Genomic DNA, 25,573 nt, shown 5'->3' with positions numbered 1-25,573 from the left:
TTGAATTAAGATCAGTTAAATGCTTTTGAGGAATGTATCAGATTGGAAGCAAGACCCGGAGAGACAGACCCTCAGTAGAACGAGAGGTTGAAAATGCAAGTATTTCCACATCAGAAACCAGGTTAGGTCACTGAGTGCTGGGCTGATGGGTGAATGGGTCTCAGTGAGAATTGGGGAACAGACAGCAGAATTGCATTGCAGGTATTGCAGCTCGAAACTGCGTATTCATGTAGTGCTGTAGACCACAGGAGCAGGAGAGGCAGACCTGCATTCAATCACAACCTGAAACTTTTTGCCAGGGTAACACTTCAGTCTGTCATTACCATCAACGCCATCTATGGCTCAGTGACGAGTGTGAGTGAACATGTCAGAGGCAGAATCACATGAACTTTAACCTGATGCTAACTCATTAAAGCTACCGGACTTGACCAACAGATCTGAACGAAGTACTGCAGTCCTGTCACGTTCAGTTATAAAATGGTGATGGACGATTAAACAAATGATTGGAGGCGAAGGCTCCACAGACATTCCCATCCTAAATAATGGAACAGACCTGCACATCAGTGTAAAAGAGAAGGATGTTTCATCTGCAGCATCCTCTGCCAGAAGAATTGAGTCGATGATACACCTCACCCTCATCACGATGCCCACAGAACCACAGATGTCAGTCTTCAACCAATTTCAATTGCTGCACGGGACATGAAGAAATAGCTGAACACAGTAGATATGACACAGGCAATGGGCCCTGACACCATTCCTGCAATAGGACTGAAGACTTGTGCTGGACAACAAGCTGTGTCCCTGGGGAAACTGTTTCATTCCAGCTCCAACTCCGACATCTCCCGGGCATTGTGGAAAATTACTCAGCTACGTCCCGCTCCCTAAAACGGGAATAATTATAATCTGACCAATTACCACCTCCTCAATCCCATCACGACAGTCAAATTGGTTGGAATTCTTTTTGACAGAGCTGGCAAACAGCAGAGAAATAACCTGCTCAGTGTGGTTTCCAATAGGTCTCCATGTGGAGATGGTGCTGTTGTGGAAATGTCACTGGATTACTAATGCTCCAGCAGCTAGTGGAAGTTAAAGACAATCAATAAAATATCGAGATCTAAAATCTGGGGTCAGTAACAGTGACCTTGAAGCCAATATCGATTGTAAACAGAATTTCCTTCTCCAATGTACTTTTAGTAAGTGAATCTCCCATGATGTCCTTGGCTGGGCTAAAGGTGACTCGAAAGACCCTGACATGTGATAAACATTTCAATGGTCTCTGAAACAGCCCAGCAAAGCACTCATTTGTATCAAACTACTACAAGGTCTGAAAGGATGAAACTGGACAGAACACCCGGCCTCAGCATCAGTGTCGGAAAAGAGAATGGGAACACAGTCCTGTCGACTCTGCAGAGACCTCCTTCCTAACATCTGAGAGCTTGTGAAAACATTTGCAGAGCTTTCCCACAGACTGCACAGAAACAGCGGGAAAGGAGAAGGTCATACAACACATTCAGCCTCCCCATTCTAGTTCATCGATAAAATCTCCTCAATGCACTTACCCCACACGATATACATATCCGTTAATGAGAGTAACTTGGGAAGCTATAAAATAGGAAGTGCAGTAGTACGTTTGGTCCATCGAGTTTGCTACCCAATTCAATGTAATGATGGTTTGCCCTTCATTTAAACACCGTACACCTGCTCTCCCACCATCCCTTTACTGTCTCTAAATCCTTATCTATAATCAATGTCTCGGTTTCCAGGTGCGAGCGAATTCCCCAGGTTCACCAGTCTGTGAGTGCAAACATTTATTCTCATCTCAATGCAGAGTGACCTGCTTCCAAACTGACTTACCCTGTCAGAGTTTTGTATATTTCACTGAGATCTCCACTCATTTTCCTAAACCCCGTGGAATACTGGCCCAGTCTCCCCAATCTCTGCTCCCACAACAAACCCGTCATCCCAGAGATCAATCTGGTCATCCTTCACTGCTCTCCATCAATGTCAGGTTTGTCCTTTATTAGGTACGGAGACCAAAACTACACACAATACTGCACAATGTTCGGGATGATAGCTCACCAGGCCCTGTACAGCTGCAGTAAGCCACCCTTATTTCTGGACTCACATCCCCCTGAAATGAAGGTCAACACTTCATTTATCTTCCTCACTGCTTTCTGTTTCTGCAATATTGGTTTCAGCATCTGGTGTACAGGGAGATGCAGATCCTTTTTAATGTTACAGCTCCCCACTTGGTGGGTCTGTGTACACTGGACAGCGTGCCAATCTCCATGCCGAGTATTGACATCTGGTTGCAGAACTCACTGCACTGCATGGGCCTCAGAGGTTTATGCAGAAGGAAACAACAAACAGGATCATACGTCCCTTTGTAGATCAACATGTTTCAACCAATCCCTTTCAAATGGTAGGCTGCCAATTTATCGTTTCCACCAAAGGGCACACCGTCATCTCGATTCACATTGTTCTCCATTTTTCACGTCTTTACCCATTCACTCCACTTGTCTTAGTCTTCTCGGTGCTTTTTTACATCCTCCTCACCGACTCACAATCCCACATCCGTTAGTGCTGTCAGCAGGCTGGGATATATTGTATCTGATTCCAGTAACCAAATGTTTAATGGGGCATTGTGAACAGCTTGGCCCCAAGCACCGATCCCTGCGACACCTCAGCAACCGTCCTCTGTTAATTTCTATTTATTTATTTCGTGAATCTGGGAGTCACTGGCTGGGCCAACATTTATTACCTGTCCCTAGTTGCCCTTGAGAAGGTGGTGGTGAGCTGCCTTGTTGAACGCTGCAGTCCACCTGCTGTGGTTGACCTCCAATGCCATTAGGGAGGGAATCCCAGGATTCTGACCCAGTGACTGTGAAGGAGCGGTGATATATTTCCAAGTCAGGTTGGTGACTGGCTTGGAGGGGAACCAGAAGATAACAGTATTTCCATACATCTGCAGCCTTTGTCCTTGCAGACAGATGGGGTCGTGAGTTAGGAAGATGGTCTCTGAGGATCTTTGGTGAATCATTTCATTGCAGCATGTCGAGAGTAAAACACTGCTGCTGCTGCTGAGCGTTGATGGTGGAGCATTGTGGATGAAGGAACAGTCAAACTGGTTGCTATGTCCTGGATGGTATAAAGCTTCTTGAGTGTTGTTGGGGCTGCACTCATCCAGGCAAATTGGGAGTCTTCCATCACACTTCTGACTTATGCATTGTAGATGATGGACAGACATTTGGAAGTCAGGATGTGCGTTACTCGCCGCAGTATTCCTAGCTTCTGACCTGCTTTTATAGTTACGGTGGTCATGTGGCGAGGCCAGTGAGTTTCTGAGCAATGATTACCGACCAGGAATCTGATACTGGGGGATTCAATGATAGTAAAATCATTGAATGCCAAGGGGCAGGTTAGATTGTACTTAATTGGTGATGGTCACGGTCTGGAATTTGTGTGGCCTGAATATTACTTGCCACTTGGCAGCCTGGATACTCTGCAGATCTTGTCGCGTTTGAACATGGACTGCTTCAGTATCTGAGGAGTCACAAATGTTGCAGAACATTGTACAATCATTGGCGAACATCCCCACTGCTGACCTTAAAATGGAGGGAAGGTCATTGATGAAGCAGCCCTGAAGAAGTTTTCGTTCACTGCTCGAGGGACTCCTGCAGATTTGGAGCTGAGTTGACTGACCTTCATCAACCATGACCATCTTCCTACGTGTCAGGTATGATATTAACAAGCGGGGAGTTTGCCCCTGATACCCTTTGATTCCAGTGTTGCAAAGGCCCCTTGATACCACACTTGGTCGAATGCAGCCTTGATTTAAAGTGCTATCGCTCTCACCCTACCTCTGGAATTCAGGTCTTTTGTCCATGTTTGAACCACGGTAATGAGGTCAGGAGCTGAGTGGCCCTGGTGGAGTCCAAACTGGGCGTCATTGACCAGGGTATTGCTGAGCAGGTGCTGCTTAAAAGAACTGAGACTTTCCACCACTTTACTGATGATCGAGAGTAGACTGATGCGGTGGTATTTGGCCGGATTGGATTTGTTCTCCTTTTTATATACAGGAGATACTTGGGGTAATTTTCCACATAATGAGGAGAAGCCATTGTTGTAACTGTATTGAAACAGTTTGGCTAAGGGAGTGGCAAGTTATGGAGCACAGGTTTTCAGTACTATTGCCAGAATGTGGTCAGGTTATGGACCCTATGGAGTATCCAGTATCTCCAATCGTTTCTGGATATCGCGTGGACTGAACCAAATTGGTTGATGACTGGTAACTGAATTGCTGACGACCACTGGAGGAGGCTGAAATGGATCATCCACTCAGCATTTCTGACTGAAGATTGTTGCGAATGCATCAGCCTTATCTTATACACTGAAGTGCTGGGCTCTTCCATCATGGAGGAAGGGGTTATTTGTGGAATCTCTTCCTCCAGTGAATTGTTTAATTGTCCCCAACGTTTCTCGGCTAGATGTAGAAGGACTGTAGACCTTAGATCTGAACCGTCGCTTATGGGATCACTTAGCTCTGTCTATCACTTACCGTTTATGCTGTTTGGCGTACAAGTCGTCCTTTTTGGTGGTTTCACCAGGCTGATGCCTCATTGTCAGGTATGCCTGGTGCTGCTCCTGCCTTCCTGCACACTCCATTGAACCAATGTTGATCCTCTGGATTGATGGCAATTGTTGCATGGGGGATATACCAGGCCATGAGGTTATGCGGGAGTACAATTCCACTGCTATTGATGACACACAACACCTTATGGACATCCAGATTTGAGCTGGTAGATCTGTTCAAAGTCTGCTCTATTAAGCACCGTGATAGTACCACCCACATGGTGGAGGTGATTCTCAGTATGCAGATGTGACTTTGTCTCCACAATGACTATGCGGTGGTCACTCTTACCGATACTGTCATGGGCAGATACTTCTGCAACTGGCAGGCAGATTAGTAAGGCTGTGGTCAAGTATGTATTTTCCTCTTGTTGGTTCCTTCACCACCTGCCGCCAGTTATATCATTTAGGACCCGGCCAGCTCGATTAGTAATGCTGTAGCTGATATACCGTTGGTGGTGAACATTGAAATCCCCCACCCAGAGTACATTTTGCGTACGTGCTCCCCTCAGCGCTTCCTCCAAGTGTTGGTCAGCATGGAGGCGTACTGATTCATCACTTGAGAGAGGCTGGTACATGGTGATCAGCAGGAGGTTTCCTTTCCCATGTGTAAACTAATGCCATCAGACTTGTTGGGATACAGAGTCACTGTTGAGGACTCCAAGAGCAATTCCCTTCCAACTGTATTCAGACTGTACGCCACTCCTGCTGTGTCCGTCCTGCTGATGAGACAGGAGATATCTGGGGAAGGTAATGGGGAGTCTGGGACATAGTCATACTCACAGATTCATACCTTTCAGAAAATGTCAGGCTGTTACTTGACGGGTCTGTTTATTTCTATTCATTGTTTCCTGCCAGCAGTCCCATTCTAGAAACATGTCCATATATTAGCCCCAATCCACTCAGATTTCATTTTGCAAATTGGGCTTGGAGCTTGACCAACATTTTTCTAAAAATCACAATGTTTTACATCCATTGCTTCTCTTTCATTTGTCTCCCAGTTTGTTTCTCAAACATAATTCCCATTTCATAAATCTATGTCAGTGTTGTCTATGACCATTACTTTCAGCCACAATAATTTCTGCTAAACCATTTACTTACTATGTTCTATGTTTCATGTACTCTTTCATTTTCCCACACCAGACTTGGTTTTCCTTGTATTGTTAGAAAGTTTTGTGAAGACAGAACGGAAGTAGTGGCTTCATGGTTCTGCCATTTCCCTGTTCCCCATTCCCCATTCTCTGGTTTCAAACAGTAAGGAAACTGCACTTGTTTTCTCATATTTCTCACATTGACATAATTTAACAAGCGAATATAGTTCACTCTTATAACCCTTGTGAATATAACTCTTCAGAAATCCATCAATTCCTGCCTTAAACTGCTCAATAATTGACCTTCCACACTATACACTCACAGGGGCATAGACTCTGTGCCAACAGAAGTACAGCACGATCTATACTATTCCCACTTTCCTACACCAGGCCCGTAGCCTGGAATGTTATGACACTTCCAATTGCTCGTCCAAATACTTGCTAACGATTGTGAGGTGATCATTCCCCTCTCAGGAAGTAATCCTAGAACCCCACACCTCGAGGTGAAAAAATGTTCAAATCATCTCTGAACCTCAAACTCTTCACTTTAAAAGTGTGCTCCTTTGTTCTTGACCCCCTGACCAAAAGGAACAGCTGCTCTCTATCCACCCTGTCTGTGTCGCTTATAATCCTATCCTTCTGAATCACTGACTCCTCAGCTTTCTCTGCTCCAAAGTAAACAACCTGAGCTTATCCAGCCTCTCTCCATAGCTGATATGCACCATCCCAGGGAACATCCTGGTAAATCTCCTCTGCACCCTCTCCAGTACAATCACATCCTTCCTGGAATGTGGTTCCCGGAGCTACATACAGTACTCCATTTTGGCCGAAACAAAGCCCTGTTTAGCTCTTATAATCTACGCCCTGATTAGGAAACGCTACACCCAAGGTCCAATTCTTAACTAGTCCATTAACCTGTCCAGGAGAAAGTGACGAATGCAGATGCTGGAGATAACATCTTAAAAAATGTGTTGCTGGAAAAGCGCAGCAGGTCAGGCAGCATCAAAGGAACAGCAGATTCAATGTTTCGGGCATAAGCCTTCTTCAGGAATCTGCCCGAAACATCTATTGTCCTGCTCCTTTGATGCTGCCTGACCTGCTGCGCTTTTCCAGCAACACATTTTTAAACATTAACCTGTCCAGTCACATTCAGGGATGTGTGGAGAAGCGCAATCTCAGCTTCACAGTGTGCTGCCATTTATTGAGTCCTCCCCTGCCTGGTTCTATCTCCCAAAGTGCATTACCTCATATTTATCAGGGTTACATTCTATCTGCCATTGATCTGCCCATCTGACCATTCCATCTGCATCTTCCTGTAACTTAAGGCCTTCCTCCTCACTGCGAACCACCCAGCCAATCTTTATGTCAACATGCACTGACTTATCACATCTTCCCCACTCTCCACCGAGCCCCCTCCACATTCACATCTATATTTTGTTATGAATAACACAAACAATAAGGGACACAACACTGATCCCTGTGGTATACCAGGGGGACACTGGTCTCCAGTCACACAAACAGCCTTCTCCCACCACCCTCTGTCTCCTGCCACTCAGACAATTTTCGTTGTAACTTGTCAAGTTACCTTTCATATTGCGAGATTTTACTTTATTTTTCAGTTTCCCAGGTGGAAATTTGTCAAAGACCTTCCTGCAAAACTATATAATCTACCTCCTCAAACTAATTCAATCAAATCCATTGGATGTGACTTCTTTCTGATAAAGTCATGATGATTATAATCTGATCAAAACCTTGCAACTCTGATTGGAGTTCGATTTTCTCATTCCCTATTTTATCCAGTAGTTTCCTTAACAGTGATCTAATACTCGCTCGTCTATATTTCCCTGGTCTATTTCTCCCACCCTTACTGTGAAGTGGAATCGTATTAGCAGTTCTCCAGTTCTCCGGCACATCCCCTATGGTCAGATTCTAATTAAAATATTCAGTCAGGGTCTTTCCTCCTTTGACCCCAACAGCCGCCTGTGATACAACTCATTCAGACATGGAGATTGGTCCACATTTGTACAGAACAAAACCTCAAATCCCTGCTCATATTTTACATCAATCTGTTCAAGAGCTTCCTAGTCCATCTTCTTGAATTCTCTATCTGCCGCCTCCTTCTCCCAAGTAAAATAGATGTGAAGGTCTCATGTAACAATCCATCAATGTTCTCCAGCTTGACCCACAGATTACCCCTTTGGTTTCTTATGGACACTAACTGTTTGCTGATTATTCTGTTCTGCTTGTCCGTGTAGAATATCGTTGGATTCTCCCTTATCTCGCCTACTTGTACTTCTTCATGTCCCTCTGTTATTCAGTCCTTTCGATGTTTCTAAGATTCACTACAATCAACTCTCATGTTTTGAAACTCGAGATTACAGGCTGAGGTTCCCCATCAGACAACCTTGCCATTTTACGGATTAATCTGGATAATACCTTTTAAATTTCCTCTGTAGTCAATGTATTCTTTCTTAGATTGGGACTACAAATGATACACAATATTCTACGTTTAGTCTCACCAACGGTCGATGCAACTGGTGCACTATATCCTCTATCTTCCAATTATATTCACATGAATGTAAACCTAATTTTTACTTTCCCATTTGCATATGTTCTTCCCAATGCCTCTCGCTTTATTTTTTCTTATGAACTTCCTGTGAGTTCTTTAAAAAAACCTCATGAATATCCAACTATACTTTATCCAATGGTTCATCATTGCCTATGTCCACAAGAATCATCTTCAAACCATTCCAAAATTATGTTTGTCACTTCTGGTTTTCAATCCATTGGTACATTCTCACACTCCCCAGTTATGTTATAATCTTCTAAATATCTAGTAGCATGTTCTTTGTAATCGAGTCCAACAGATACCCCACTGCGGATGACAAGATAACTGGTCTGTAGTTCACCATTCTCCAAATCCATCCTTTCTTAAACTGTTGGATAATATTTATAATCATTGCCTTATCCAGATTGGCTATATGCCTTTCGGGAATGTGTCGGAAAATAAAGGGAAAATCCGCAATGCAATCAACATGTCTATTGCTGCTTCCTCTGAAATTCTTGTATGATGTGCATCTAGTCTGTCAGACTTATACATACTCAATCCAGCTTTCTTTTCAAAGATAACCCCAACACTGATAAGAATGATCTTAGACTTTACTTACACAAGTCCCATGGTCACTTGGTATTTCTGGGAGAAAATCTGGACATTCTTCCATGAAGATAGACACAAAGAAACTGTTTCTTTTCCCTGCCATTTCTCTGTCCTTTGCAATAAATTATCCTGAAAACACACCAACTGTTCCACATTTGGCCTTATTTTTTTTCGTACATTGATAGACGCTTTTTAGCAGTCTTTATGTTTTTCTTTCGTTTGCACGCTTTTTCTCTTTGTAATTTTCATCTCAGTTTCTTGGTCATCCTTTGCTGGGTCCTACATTTCTCTGAATCCACTGGTTTACTGCAACACTTGGCATTTTCTTAAGCTGCCTCCTTTCATCTAATAGGTAGATGAAGGTGGGGTTGAAAGTGATAGTCGGAGAGGAAGGTGGGTGGACCAGATTGATAGGGAGGAAGGTGGAAACATAGGAACGTTCAAAAGGGCGGTGCTGATTTGGAAGCTTGGAGTAGGATAAGATGTGATTAGGGGAAATGGGGAAATGGGGAAATCCACTATGATCCCCTGTGGTTGGAGGGTCCCAAGGCAGAAGATGAGGCTTTCTTCCTTCAGGCTTCTGGTGGCTTGGGTTTGGCAATGGAGCAGGCCCAGGACCCTCATGTCCTTGGCAGAGTGGGAAGGGGAGGTAAAGCGCTCAGCCACAACGTGATGGATTTGTTCAATGTGGTTGTTCCAGAGGTGTTCACTGAAATGTTCCACAAGTTGAACTCCTGCTTCGCCAATGTAGAGAAAACCACGTTGGGTTTAATGGATGCAGTAGATGAGGCATTCTGTCTCCATTTGTCACCTATCACTTCCAACCCCACCTTCATCTACGTATCGCAATCCCAGCTACCTCCCTCCACCCGCACCCCCTTCACATTTATCTCTCAGCCCCCTTTGCCCAGAAGATTGATTCCTGATGAAGGGCTTATGCTGCAAACATCGATTTATCTGCTCATAGTATGCTGCCTGACTGTGCTTTTCCAGCACCACACACTTCGACTCTGATCTCCAGCATCTGTAGTCCACACTTTCTCCTCATACCTTAATGGCTTGCATGACTCAGATTTATAACGGTTTCTGCAAATAAAACACAAATTGCCTTGTACTCAAACAGCATGAAAGAAAACCAATACATTGTGGTCACTTTTCCCAAAAGGTCCTTTACAGCAAAACGTTCATTTGGCTCTTCTGATCACTCAACACCAATTCCTAAATAACCTGATCTCCAGCTCGTTGCTCGACATAATGTTCATGTAAACTATCTCACACGTGGTCATGAGATCCATTTTTCCCAACATTAGCATTCAATTGGGTTAACACAATTTAGATATAATGTAAGCAGTATATTATTACTGCAGTACCCACAAATGTGTATATCACGTTTCCAGTTTAATAACATGTCCAGCATTTGTATTCCAGCATTCACTTTGATATATATCTCCCATCAATGTTTGCTCCTCCTTGCTGTTTTTGCGCTCCACCTTACTAGATTCTGTGGAATCTGAGCGATGTGGGGTCTGGGGAGATTAATGGTAGAGATCATCTCACCACATCATTTATGATCTTCTCAAATTTAATTTCTCCAGATCTCCCGTTATGCTGATGGAGTAGAGAAGGGCAATGATCTTCCAACACTGCTCTGTATTCCCCCAGAGAGCTGAGACAGCTCTAACCTGGGTGGGAACTTTACAGCAGGCTGGTAAAGTGTTGCTGCTGCGGTACAGACAGATCATATCTGGAGTAGTGTGTACAAATTTAGTCTCTTCGATGAAGAAAGGGTATTGCTTTATTGGAAGCAGCTCAGAGATGGTTCCCTCAACTGATTCCTGCAATTAAGCTGCTAGCTTATAACGAAAGGATGATCAGGTTGACCCAGTAGCCATTGGAGTTTACAAAAAATAAATATGATTTTATTTGAACATAGCTGACAGAAGGAGTTAACAAGTGAAGGAACAACAGAACAACAGGAACAACAGAAGTATATTCAGGCCTTCGAACCTGTTACACCGAAATAGAACGAGGCTCTTCAGCCCCGATACATTTACAGAAAGAGAACAATCAGACACTCAAGCCTATAACAGTAGGCCATGCTGCACCAGTATCCTGTTAAACAGCAACAGGATGAGTCCATTCAGCCTCCTCAAATCTGTAAATTAGGAACTGGAAGAGGTCACACATCGACTGGAGATTGTTACACAGAAATAACAGGAGGCCATTCAGACCCACTGAGCCTATTGCAAGGGAATTGGATCAGGATAAAAACTATCTGAGACTTCTTTTATGAGAAAGAAAGAGGTAATTTCGACACGTGTCTGTTGTATGGGAACAAGAGAAGACCAATCAATCCCTCGATCCCATCTCTGGGATACATGAGGAGACCGTTCAGTATACCCACCTGTTATGGAGAAATATGAGAAGATTCATCAGCCCCTCAAAATGTTACGCAGCAACAGGAAGATTCCATAATCTCCCAATCCTCTAAAGCATCAACAGGAGGATGTCATTCTGGCCTTGGAGATGGCAACATGGGAACACCAGAAAGACGTCAGCCCATCGATATTGTACGCCAGCAGGATGATGAGTCCATTCAGCCACACGTAGCTCTTACTCAGCATTTGGAGCAGATCTCTTAAAGCCTTGTGCCCATGAAACAGGAATCAAAAGAAAACGTAAAGGTTTCCAAAAGGGAAGAGCTTGTAATAATGGTATACATTAGGGAGTAAAGTATAACAATAAACTATTGTAATTTCAGGCAAATTGTTAGAGTCCATTGTTCAGGACATTTGCAAACTCAAACCACAATTTGTCAGAGTCAACATGGTTTTACAAAGGCTAAATCGTGTTTGAATTGTTTGCTTGAGTTATTTGAAGATGTCACTAACAAGGTGGATAGTGGTAATCCTGGAGATGGAACATATCTGGTCTTCCTGAAGACATCAGATATGTCGCTTCTCCAAAGAGTAAGTGGTAAGATCAGACAACATGGGTTTAGGAGTAACTTATTAGCTTGGATGGAGGATTGGTGAACCAACAAAATGGAGTCAGATGGGATAAATGCGTCATTTTCTTTTGGAAAATGCAGTTTGTGCCATTGATTTCAATACTCATGCCTCAACCATTTGCAATCGATGGTACTCGGTTGACGGGAGAGAAAATACAATGCCAATTTTTCAGATGACACTAACATCGATGGGAAATTACTTCGGAATAATGATGCAAGAGATGTTAAAACACATGGATAGGTTGGGAGAATGGGCCATCATTTAGCAAGGAAAATTAAAGTGAATAAATATGGGGCTATTCACGTTGGCCAGTATAATAGAAAGACAAATTATTATCTAAATGGAGAGAAAGATCAAAGTGTTTAGGTGCAGAGGGATCTGGGTGTCTGCTTGCATATCACAGAAAACCTGCCTGCGGGTACTGCAAGTAATGAGAATTGCAAGCATAATTCCAGTGTTTATTTATAAAAGGATAGAGTAGAAAGGTAGGGAGTGTTGGTGTAGCTATGCAAGGCATTAGTGAGGCTGCAACTGGAGTACAGTTTGGGCGTCCTGCAGAATGAGGTATTTCCATTGGAGGCAATTCAGAAGATCTTCATTAGATTGATTCCTTATTTGAAGTATTTGTCTTATGAAGAGAAATTGAGCAGTTTAGGCCTATACTCTCGAGTTTATAAGAATGAAAGGAGATCTCATTGAGGTCTGTAAAATGCTAAAAGTAATTGCAAGTGTAGATGTGGAGTGGATTTTTTTCATGTGGTGCAATCTACAACAAGAGACTAGGGTTTTAGGATGGAGAGATGGCAGGAAAGTGGAAGCGAGGCTGCGTTGACATCAGCCTCATCGAGCGGTTGGATTCCTCACAGATGCTCCTTGTTCTTATTCAACTCTCCGACTGTGTTGCACAGGAATGGGGGAGGACTGGGTATCATACAGGAAGCAGTCACTCAGGATATATCAATTAGAGAGAACGTAACCAGTAGGGTCACACAGTGACCAGCGCTGGGTTCTCAACTATCTACAGTCTCTATTAATGATCAGGAGGATGGAACAGATATACCGACGCTGAGTTTGGTGATGTCCATAAGACCATAAGACGTAGGGGTGGAATTAAGGCCATACGGCCCATCGAGTCCACTCCGCCATTTAATCATGGCTGGTGGGCATTTCAACTCTACTTACCCGCATTCTTCCCGTAGCCCTTAATTCCTTGTGACATCAAGAATTTGTCACTCTCTGCCTTGAAGACATTTCGCGTCCCGGCCTCTACTGCACTCCACAGCAATGAATTCCACAGGCCCACCACTCTTTAGCTGAAGAAATGTCTCCGCATTTCTGTTCTGAATTTACCCACTTCTAATTCTAAGGCTGTGCTCACGGGTCCTGGTCTCCTCGCCGAACGGAAGCAACTTCCTAGCGTCCACCCTTTCCAAGCCATGTATTATCTTGTACGTTTCTATTAGTTCTCCCCTTAACCTACTAAACTCTAATGAATACAATCCAAAGATCCTCAGCCATTACTCGTATGTTAGACCTACCATTCCAGGGATCATCCGTGTGAATCTGCGCTGGGCACGCTCCAGGGCCAGTATGTCTTTCTTGAGGTGTGGGGCCCAAAACTGGACACAGTACTCCAAATGGTGCCTAACCAGAGCTTTATAAAGTCTCAGTAGCACATCACTGCTTTTGTATTCCAACCCTCTTGAGATAAGAGACAACATTGCATTCGCTTTCTTAATCACGGACTCAACCTGCATGTTGACCTTTAGAGAATCCTCGACTCGAACTCCCAGACCCCTTTGTACTTTGGCTTTATGAATTTTCTCACCATTGAGAAAGTAGTCCATGCTTCTATTCATTTTTTCCAAAGTACAAGACGTCGCATTTGCTCACATTGAATTCCATCAGCCATTTCCTGGACCACTCTCCCAAACTGTCTAGATGCTTCTACAGCCTCCCCACCTCAGTACTACCTGCCTGTCAACCGAACTTCGTATCATCGGCCCTTCATCCAGATCATTAATATATAATGCAAACAGCTGCGGCCCCAACACTGAGCCCTGCGGGACAACGCGTGTCACTGGCTGCCATTCTGATAAAGAAGCTTTTATCCCAACCCACTGCCTTCTGTCAGACAGCCAATCCTCAATCCATGCCAGTAGCTCACCTCTAACACCATGGGGTCTCACCTTATCAAAGGCCTTTTGGAAGTCTAGATAGACCACATCAACTGGTTTCCCTGGTCTAACCTACTTGTCAACTCTTAAAATAATTGTTATGTCGCTGTGATAAGCAAGAGAAAAAATTATCAAGAGAGTGTGGAGAGTCTGCAAATGATTCAGAGAGGTAAAGACAATAGATAATAGTTTGGCAGGTGGAATTTAACATGATATAACCTGTCATTCCATTTACAGGAATAATGGAAGGCAGTATGTTACTGAAATGGAGGGGGATTACATGCCTTAATGATACAGTGTACTGGGGGGTTCACTCAAATCCGTTCAGACATGGGAGGTTTTGCTCCATCCTTGATCATCAGCTCCCAGATACTCCAAGTGACCCCATTGCTTGAATACTTTGATGTGGTTGATTGGTGGTGGGGATGTTGTTTTGACACATGCATCAAGGGGACGGCCTTTCTCCAAGATATATTCATTTCTTTGTACGTGGAGACCCGATGACGATGGGAATGGCTGACTGCTTCTGAATGAAGAGACCATGACTGCTGCCAGGACAGAGGGTATTCAACAATATGATGTACTGTGATGGGTACACTGTAACATTAATAGAGAGAGAGAACTCATTCAGATCCTCTACCTCTCTCCATTGACATGGGTACTCTGCAGATGCCATGTACACCATCAGGAATCCCATTATACTGGATACACCTGGCAGAGTCCTGCTGAGGGAGAAACAATCTATTTACCTCATCCACCATATATACCCTCCATCACCGAATGGTGACATCAATGTTGAGACACTGGGAAATGATGGATATGTCACCTAGTTCTGTCTAGAAAGTTATGGATCATAGAAGCTAAATGAAACAGTGACCCTAACAGCCTCTGGCTGCACCATCCTCCCCCTGGTGTGAAGCTGCAGGTCGTGTTGAAGGAGGTGATACTGTTCTGTGACCAGCTCCTTGTTCAGTGAGGGTCCCCTCACTATCTGCTCCTGGGTCAAGTGGAGCTTGGGACGCTGTTCCTGGAAAACCGAGGGTGATTACAGCAGATCCCTTTCCCCCCACACACTCACTACATGGTTTCAGAGCTTCCCCTCTCTGCAGCCTCTGCTACATTTGTTTTTCATGTTGCAGGCCCAGATGCTGTAACTACAGTCCCCATGCTCCATCCAGAGTTGGGTCACCAAATCCTCAGGTCTCCCTGAATGTCAGAGGCAGCTCACAGCATAACCTCCAGCAAACCATCCCCAGCATCACCACAAGATTTGTCTCATGCATGTTATTCACAATTGAAATGCTGAAATGTTGTAACACCAACACAAAGCTCAAGGCCTCCTTCCCCATTGTGGAATAAATTTGTTGGTGTTTCCACTGGACACTCCAACCACACGTTACATAATGGAGCACTTCTCATCTCTCCAATAGTCCTTCTGAGTGACATAGCTCCTCGTGTCTCAGCATAAAAGAGTTACATGCTTCTGTACCTCTTAATGCTCTAATCTCTTTACCTGCTACTCCTGGCCTATGCCAGTAAACCTTACTCTCACGGGTATATGCTTTAAGAAGATTTCGCACATTTTTCTCAATCTCTCACAGAAACCAAATTTTGATTTCTGAACTCAATCATCATCATCAGCTATTTCAGCTTCTAATCTTCCCATTGTTACTCTCTGCTCTTCCACATGAGTTGTCACGACTGCAGGAAGTGAATTGTTGAACTTCTCCAAAATAAGAATCTCTCTCAGAAGGTCATAGGTTTGCTCTGATTTAATACCCTTACGCACCTTTCAAAATTACTTTGTTTGATCCTTTCAAACTCAATTTGCGTTTAACCAGGGACCCTTTTTTAGATTCCTGAAATGCTGTCTGTCGGCTTCTGGCCCAAGCAAATATGCACTTCAGATGGCTTTCTTCACCACCTCATACTGGCCAGATACCGTCTCCAATAGGGATGCAAATACCTATCAGCTTTGTTTGGATATACTAAATCCACGTGATCACTTGCCACTGCATTAGCCACTTTCTCAAATGAAATTCAAAAGGCTTCCCCATCCTTCTCATCAAATTTAGATAATGCCTGGATGTATTTAAACAGAACCCCATTAGGGAATTGGTTACAATAGGGTTGCTCAACCTCACTAACCTCCTCATCCTGCCGACCGTCTACCTTCATCTCCACCTTCTTTGTCAACTTTCCTCTCTAACTGCCAACTGTTTAAGTTGAAACTCTCTGCTTTTCTTCTCTCCCTTTTTCTCTCTTTCTTCTTCATTTCCTTTTCTTTTATTTCTACTTTTCATCATAATTCAAACTGTTTCCATTCCTTCTCATGTTAAAAGTGCCTCATTTGAAATTGAATTCTCGCCATTCCCAAAGAGTCTGATGGCGTTTCCACAACACGCAATTGCTGAGATATAGCTGTAATTATCTCTCATTTTCTCACACACAAACGCAACCCCAACTCCAGATTGTCTGTCAATTCCTGCAGCTTTGCCTCCATTACCTTTTGTAAAACCCCCAACTTCACTTCTTCCACACCTAGAGAACTCTTAGTGACTGAAAGAATCTTTATACACAAAACACTGTTTAAACCAACCGAATTCAACATCTGGAACAAAAGACGCTAACAGCTACCATACACGACCTTTGAACCCAATAGCCTCCCGTTGCATACTCTCCAGTGTCTGCATGAGCTTATTCTGGATTATCTGGTTTCCTCCCACAACCCAAAGATATGCATGTCAAGTGAATTGGCCATGCTAAATTGTTTGTAGTTTTCAGGGATGTGTGGGTAAGGAGCCTTTGTCGTGGTAAATGTGTAATAATAGGGTAAACAAATGGGTCTGGTTAGGTTACTTCTCGGAGGGTTGATGTGGACTTGTTGGGTTGAATGGCTTGTTTGCACACTGTAGGGATTGTAATTCTAAACCCAATTTATTGTTACCAGACAAGAGTTCCCAGTTTGCTATAGACCAACCAGACTGCCTCGAGCTATTTTAAGAGGGTAGCTTGGATGCCAAACCTTCCTTATTTTAAAGGTAGACGTGAAGTGGGTGTTGCAGATGTGATGCTACTTGTCACACCACTCACCATTAGCAAAACACAACATACTCAAACACTCTTATGAAAATCCATACAAAATGAAGAAGAATTTAGATTAATTTAACTATTGGAAACCATGACTGAATAATGGATACAGTACCTTCTACTAATGAACTGTTCCAATACACCAACATCCCATAAACACACCCCTTGGCAAAATGGAACATTCAGACATACATTCTTGCATACAGTTCTCCAATTCAGGAGGAAACAGCATCAAGTCAGGTTTCAGAGAGACTAGCAACTTGGGATAAGTGAGAGACCGTTGTTACTACTATTTATGATAAACCGTAAAAGCGTCGTCAGTTATTTACTTGAGCCGTTTTCAGTAGGCAGTTTGGCCTTTAAGAGCTCTTATATGAAAAAAAGAGAAATTAATCTTTTTTTTAAAGTGACAGCATTGTCACACACTTTAGATGGCTGGTCCTTTACTTAAGGGGCTTCCTTGATCGCAAGATCACCTGAGAGTGACAAATACAGGTACAGAGCAAGTTACAAGGATGTATCTCATAACTTCTGAAACACGCCTGTCCATAGACCATCACATGGGACATACCAGGAAGTGAACAACAGCCTGACACACACCATTTCACTGTTTTTGAGCTTCACAATGCCAGCACTCCATACACTAGGGAGCCAAAAACAAAAAGGGCAGGGAAAGATACAGAGGGACAGAGAGATTCAAATAAAGACAGAAAGAGACAGTTAATTAACTGAAAAGATTTTGTGGAAATATGGGGAAAAAGACAGGGCAATAGGACTAACTGGAGAAGTGAGATCTTCGAGAGTAAAATTACAAGAACGAGAACATTGAAGAAAGGCATTGTCAGATCAACTGAAATGGTTTGTGACATCAAATTCTGAATCTGCTTAACAGAAAAAACCATAAACAACATAAACTGGGACAAGATGACAGCCCAGCATGGAGAGCTGTGCAGAGCATGCTAGTGTGTTGCTCAGTAAACTGCACTATCTGCCCAGCATGGAGAGTATTGCAAACTTTACTACATATGCTAACTATACTCGCATCAGATTACTATAATATTTACAATGAGAAGATTTGCTGTGTGTGTGTTCATCAGAGACTGAGAGAGAGTCCGTGTGTGTGCGCGATTGGCGTGGTTGAATGCGAAACTGATTATTTGAGAAGGAACACACATGGAGGAAACTATTTTAAATACGAACAACTCTCTGTTAATCGACAGAGAGAATGAGGGAAGTTTCATGGACAAATGAGGTAAAGTGTTTGAGAATGTTAAAATAAAGACATTGCGAGACACAATAGCAATATACATCGGCGTACACATGAATGAGTTTGGTGTGTGGTCGAATCAGATTTGTTTCGGCAGGTTTCAAACTGGGAGTGTCAGCAGCAGATTTTTGGCTTCATTAAGACTGTATTTCATAGCTCAAGGTTCAAACAGCAGATGGACTAAACCAGTGAGATATATTCTGGGGTGGTGAACATTTGAAGTTAGAAATGGTCAGGGTATGGTGTCATGAATCAGCTCATGGTCAAAGGGATCTCCCACAGTTGTGACTTGTCTGCTTCAGTCGCAGATATTGGCCAGGGATGGGATGGAAACAGTGGAAGGAAGTGGAGTTTGTAACCAGAACAGTAGAGAGTGACCTCCCTGCTCTTAATATTTCAATAACAAAGGCAATGACACAGTAAATTGCAGTTCTCCGCTGGACCTGAGTAGGTCAACATAGAGAGTAACAATGCCAGCTCAGAGAGGGAGACAGTCATTGAACACATTCATTGATGTAGTTCGTAGTGGTCTGTAGATTGAATATATGGAATGAGAGTTTCAACAGAAAAATATTAGTGACAAGAAGTGTAGACTATATAAAAGAACAGTACTACAATCATAACCGGTTTATAGAACAAAAAAATCTGAACAGTGACACTTACCAGGAGCACCAACGATAGCTAGGAAAGGATAATAAAAATATTGAATAATGAAAAGAACGTAATAGATCCACAAGGATAATGGCCACCAATTAAATGCAGAAAGACGCCAAACATAATAGGATAAACTCCTGTCTATTGTTGGAACATACCAGTCGAATGTTCCCAGATTCTGATACATGTTTGGAACATTCCAGTCTAATGTTCTCAGATTCTGATCTCTCATCCCCCTCTCTCTGGATCTGCTGATCCCTGTCAGTGCTGTCAGTGATGCTCCCGCTCATGTTATGGGATAACACATTGAACGGAGCCCATTTATCATTAAAAGATGGAAACTCTCCACTGAGATAATTAGAATCCATGGAGATTGGCATTAAGCTCAGTCACTGAACAAACACTGGGAAAATTAGCAAAGGCTACAACGGAAGAATGGGCACAATCAACAGACAAGAGTGTTCCCTTCCAGTTGGGGAACACTTCAGTGGTCCCGGACATTCAACCTCGGACCTTCTGGTGACCATCCTTCAAGGAGGACTTCAGGACAGGTAGCAGCGAAAAGTGGCCGAGCAGAGGCTGATTACAAATTTCGGTACCCATTAGGAGGGCCTCAACTGGGGCCTTGGGTTCATGTCACATTGCAGGTGACCACCATTGCACTATGCACACACACACGCGCACGCGCACACACACACACATACACAGGCACTCCTATACACACACGTACATACGGACACATATGTACACAGACACGCACAAAGACACACACACACACTCTCTCACAGGCATCCGCTTAGAGACTTAGACCACTCGACACTCATGGATACACATATATACTCTCTCTCACTGATAATCAAATCCCCACCCCAGACACACACACACACACACACACACTCACACATGCACCCCCCTCACAGTCTTAAGACACTCTACATCACTACACGCACATATACACTTCCTCTCACACTCACAACCCACAACCAAGACAAACACACACACACACACAAACAGAGAAAGACCCACACGCACGCATATATTTTGTGGGGTGAATTTGTACTTGCAGAGTTACATTGTACTTTCCTCAAAAAACTGCATGCATTCATGTAAAACTCTGTTATCTCACTTTTCAGATTAGAATCAATCTAACATTATGGTATAGACAAAGAACACAGGGGCTAACACCTTCAAAATATTGTCTAACTAACACTCGTTGTTTCTGCTAACCTGAGAATGCAACTTTAAAAGAAAAAGGTTTTGTGATTTACACATGAAAGAAGTGAAACTATCATAGTATTCGAACAGATGAAAGACTCAACAGACAATCAAGGTATTTTTCAATGTATAATTTCAGTTACATCACACTGTAAATTTTTGCCATAAATTCTGTGCCTTAGAAGTGTGTCCTCCACTATCACCTGATGAAGGAGCGGCGCTCTGAAAGCTACTGTACTTCCAATTAAACCTGTCGGACGAAAACCTGGTGTTGTGTGATTTTTAACTTTGTAAACCCCAGGCCAACACCGGCATCTCCAAATCATGACTAAACAAACAGGCTCAGTTAACCAGTTCCACACATCACTTTTCATATCACTATAAAAGGGAATATTTACCGGGTTTGGATGGAATGGATAAGCGTTGCTGAGGGATGGACGGAAAATCTTTAAATCTTTTGATTTTTTTTAAAAACTTGTATGTGAGAGTATTAAAAGGCACTGCAGGGTTCTCACTGTGTTCCACTCTGTTTATGAAAGGAGGCAGTTATAAAATAACAGATCGGTTGCATAAGAAAAAGTCGGGTGGGCAAGTTTCTAGATACCTTAACCCAAAGTATTTTACTTATTGACCAGTGTGAGGCTCCTCCTGGTTTTAAGTGCCCTGTTATCAAATTCTTTCAAAACCTTGGGACAGAGTATTGAGATTGATGCTCAGCAACAGGCCAAAGCAATTCTGTCTCTATGGGCCTCTTACAGAGGGATAAGAGAAGGCCATTAAGCCCATATTAGCCTGTTGCTACTTGAAAAGGTGGAAATCTAGAATATTGGCACATTTGCCAACAGAATCATTCAAAACAAAGAGATGTGTCACTGCTGCTCTGTGAAGTGTTACTGAGAGAGCACCTGGAGTACATTGTGTTGTCTGTGTTTCTGTAACTGAGAAGGGATGGACCTCCATCAGATACAGTTTACTGGCTGCTCGTAATCCACGGGTTGCTGTGTCATTTAATATCTCGGGTCTACATAAGGACAGGAGGAGGCCATTCATGCTTTCCAGTCTATTACAAAAGCTCACGAGGAGCCTATTCTCGAGTCTGTGACAGAGGGGCAGGAAGTGTTTCCTTAACTTTTTGTTACGCATAAATATTAGTTTAAAATTAGTTTTGGAATAGTAAAGACCTGATGAAAGCATTAAGGTTCTAACTTTGAATAAGACCAACTTTCAAAGTGTTAGGTGAGCCCTGTGAAAGGCTGATTGGAATACCCTATTCACAGTAAAGGGATGGTTGGAAAATGCAAGGCCATCAAAACCTGGTTTCAGAGTGTCCAGAGCCAACGTGTTCCCATGAGTGAGACGGGCAAGGCTGGTGGGTGCAGAGAGTGCTGGATGGCCAGATATATTGATGCTCTGGTCAAGGTAAGGAAGGAGGCATATGTCAGGTAAACAGAGCTGAGATCAAGTGAATCCCGAGAGGTAAATAAGGGCAATAAGTGTATAGTCAACGGGGAATTCGGGCCAGAAAAATGTGGACATGAGATGGCTTTAGAAATAGGGTTAACGAGGCATTGAAGAAATTATACAAATCCTTTAATGTCAAAAGATTAACTTGGGAGAGAATAGGGCCCCTTAAAGATCAGTAAGGCCACCGATGTGTGGAACCATAGGAGATTGGAGGGATACAAAACATGTATTTCTCCTCAGTATTTAGTGTGGACGAGTTTACATGAACGACAGAATGAAGAAATATATAGTGATATCTTGAAAGTGTCTATATTACAAGGAGATGTCAGACATTTTAAAACATATAAAGTTGAACAAATCCTGGGACCTGAGCAGTTATATCCCAGATGTTTGTGGGAAGCTAAGAAAGAGATTGCTCAGCATCTTGCTGATATATTTTTAACATTGATTTCCACAGGTGAGGTGTCAAAAGACTGGAGGACTGCTAACATAGTGTCATTATTTAAGAAAGTAAGGAAAAAACAGGTAACCATAGATCGGTGAGCCTGAGGGTAATGGTGACTAAATTGTTGGAGGGGATTTCGAGGAAAAAAAATCGATATGCATTTGGAAAGACAAGGACTGAAGAGGGCTTTGTACTTTGGAGATCACATCTCACAAACTGGGTGGAATTTTTTGAGGAAGTGATGAAGATGATTAATGACGGCAGGACAGTGGATATTGTCTTTATGGAACTCAGTAAGAAAGCCAAAATGTTCGACATGGTAGACTGGGTGGCAAGGTTAGACTGCCAGGAATCCAGGGAGAGCTCGTCATTTAGATGCAAAATTTTCTTGGATATTGGAAACAGGGCATGAGAGTGGGCATTTGTTCATTAATCTTGGAGACCTATGACGAGTGACGTGCTGCAAAGATCAATAGTGGGTCCACTGCCTTTTGTCACTGATACAAATCATTTACATTTGAGTATATGAAGTATTGTCAGTAAGTTTGTAGATAATAACAAATTTGGTGGTGTCGTCGACAGTGAAAAATTAACTCTCAGACTATACTGGGACGTTGCTTAGGTGAGCCGAGGAGTGGCAGATGGAGTTTATTTTATTTAAATGTGAGGTATTGCATTTTGGCAAGACAAATCAAGGCAAGATATATAGGTAGGGTCCTGTCGAAAGCTGCCAATCAAAGAAAACTCCATGGAAATGATTGAATCCCGATAGTGAGGAAACAGCCTATTCGGCCCATCGAGGCCACACTGAACCTCAAAACAGTATCCCACTGGACAAACCCCTCCCCTATCACTCTGAGCCTGCATTTCCCATGGCTAATCCACCTCGCCTACACATCCCTGGGTACTTTACGCAATTTAGCATGGCCAATCTGGATTGAAAGCAGTGGTGGAGGCAGGACCAGTGACACCATTTAAAATGCAGTTAGATGGATACATGCATGGGAAGTGTTTAGAGGGAGATGGGCCAAATGCTGGCAAGGGGGACGAGATTTATTTCGGATATTTGGTCGATGTGGGCAATCAGACCGAAAGGTATTTTTCCGTGCTGCGCATTTCTGAGACTCTATTGCCTCTTGAGTGTATAACACAGGAACAAGAGGACGCTATTCAACTTCTGAATTCTGTCAGGCAACTTGTTTGTTCAATTGCTGAGAGTAAAATACAAAAATACATCATTCAGATCTTGATGGTGTTTTACAAAGGCTTTTATTAAAGAGAAGCTGTAAGGAACGTGAAGAGGCCATTCAGGCCCTCGACTCCATTCCACAGCAGCAGCAGGTGCGCACAGAGATATTGGAACCTGTCAGTCAGTAGCAGGAGGGGGACATCTACTATCGCAAACCTTGGATCAGGAGGCAGCCACACAGCTGCTCAAGATTGGGACACATAACAGGACGCAGTCATTCAACTGCTTGAGACTGTGACACAGGGAAAGGAGGGAGTCACTCAGAGCTCGAAACTGGGGCACAGGGAAATCTGGAGGTTAGTGAGGCCCCAGCATCCTGTTATGCAAGGACAGCAGGAGGTGACTCACTCCCCACAAGTATGGGACACTGGGAGAGAAGGGGAGTTTGCTTGGAACAAACAGAAATATATGAATATGTTGCATTAGTGGTCCATTCAATCCTGCCCCAACATTCACTAAGACCACGGCTGATCTGATGGTGATTCCCTCATTCCATTTTATGGAGACTCCGCTCACTGCATCCTCTGCGCCGTTTCTTGGTCATGTTGCAGACTCAGGTGCTGCAAGAACACTCACCATGACTTATCTAGAAGGATGTGTCTAACAGGATGAGTCAGGATTTGAGGGGTCCAATGACAAGAATGAAAACACAAAATAAAGGTATTGTCAGATGTTTCGTACTCTCACATTCGCAATCCAACTCACATAACCAGCCCATCCATTACATATTCAGGATGGAGCCCTGTGTAGATCCGGCTAGTGTACAGCTGTATGCGACCCAGCAATGTCCAGAGTGAAACACTATGCAGCCCACACCAATGCTTGATCTATAATCCTGGACTAAATGTCCAGCGTGAGGAGCTGTGCAGTCCGCACTGGTTCATTCATATATAAACCCAGACTGTTGCATTGTTCGGTAACACTGTATAGATCACTGCCCAGTGTGGGGAAAAATGTAACCAATGGTGTTAGTGACAGAATGTGGAGTTCCCATCCATTTACGGCTTCATATCTGCACTGTACCTTGACAAGGGGTGCTGCGAATGTGAAAATCAATGTGAGGAAGAGATATAAATGGAAACAATTTAAATACCAATAGTTCTGATTGAGGCGCATATCTCTCTAGTATTTAAAGTTGAAATAACTGAGATAATATCCAATAAGGTTTTGTGAACGGTGCAAAGAATTAAGAGGGGGATGGTGATGTTATAGTGGTTGCACTATAAGCCTCCAAATAATCAATGAGAATTAGAGGAACAAATATTCAGAGAGACTGGCGAGACTTGCAGGAGCAATAGTGTTGTCATTAAAGGTGATTTTAATTTTTCTAACATAGACTAGGACTTCCAGATGGTTAAGAACTTAGATGGAACATAAGTTTTTAAGTGTGTTCAGGAAAGCTTCCACAAGCAATATAGAGAGGTTCCTATTGGGGAAGGGACAAACTCGACCTACTGTTGAAAAATAAGGTCGGATAGGTGACGGAGGTAAAGTGGCGAGCATTTTGGGAATAGTGACTAGAGCTGTGTTAGTTTTAAAATAGTTATGGTAGGGACAAAATTGGTCCACAGATACAAGTTCTAATTTGGGGCAAGGCGTATGTTGTTGGAATTAGACAGAGGATTGCAGGGGATGATTGGAGTAGTTTGTTTCGAGGCAAAACGATCCCAGGCAAGTAAGAGTGCTTCAAAAGTGAGATAGCTCGAGTTCAAGGTCTATATGTTCCTGTGAGGGTGAAGGGAAAGTGAGGCTGGAAGAGACAATGCTGGATTACAAGAAATATTGAGGCTCTGATCAGAAAAAAAATGAGGCATGGCTCAGGTACAGGCAGGTCGTATCAAGGGAATCCCGGGAGGAACACAGGGGATAGAGGAGTTTACTGAAGAAGGAAATCAGCAAGACGAAAAGGGAGTATGAGATAGTTTTGGCTGAGCAGATTAGTGTGAATCCAAATTCAGAATAGTAAAGAAAAAGAACAACCAGAGAGAGAATAGGACGTCTTCAAATCCAAAATGGGCACGCATGTGTAAAACCTCAAGAGATGGGTGAGTTCCTCAATTCCCCATCTGTGTTTATCATGAAGAAAGACATGAAGACCTGTGACCTTTGGGAGGTTAGTTGTGA

This window comes from Chiloscyllium punctatum, chromosome 4 (genome assembly GCF_047496795.1).
Source record: "Chiloscyllium punctatum isolate Juve2018m chromosome 4, sChiPun1.3, whole genome shotgun sequence".
Classification (NCBI taxonomy): Eukaryota; Metazoa; Chordata; class Chondrichthyes; order Orectolobiformes; family Hemiscylliidae; genus Chiloscyllium; species Chiloscyllium punctatum.
This window is presented reverse-complemented; position numbering follows the sequence as displayed.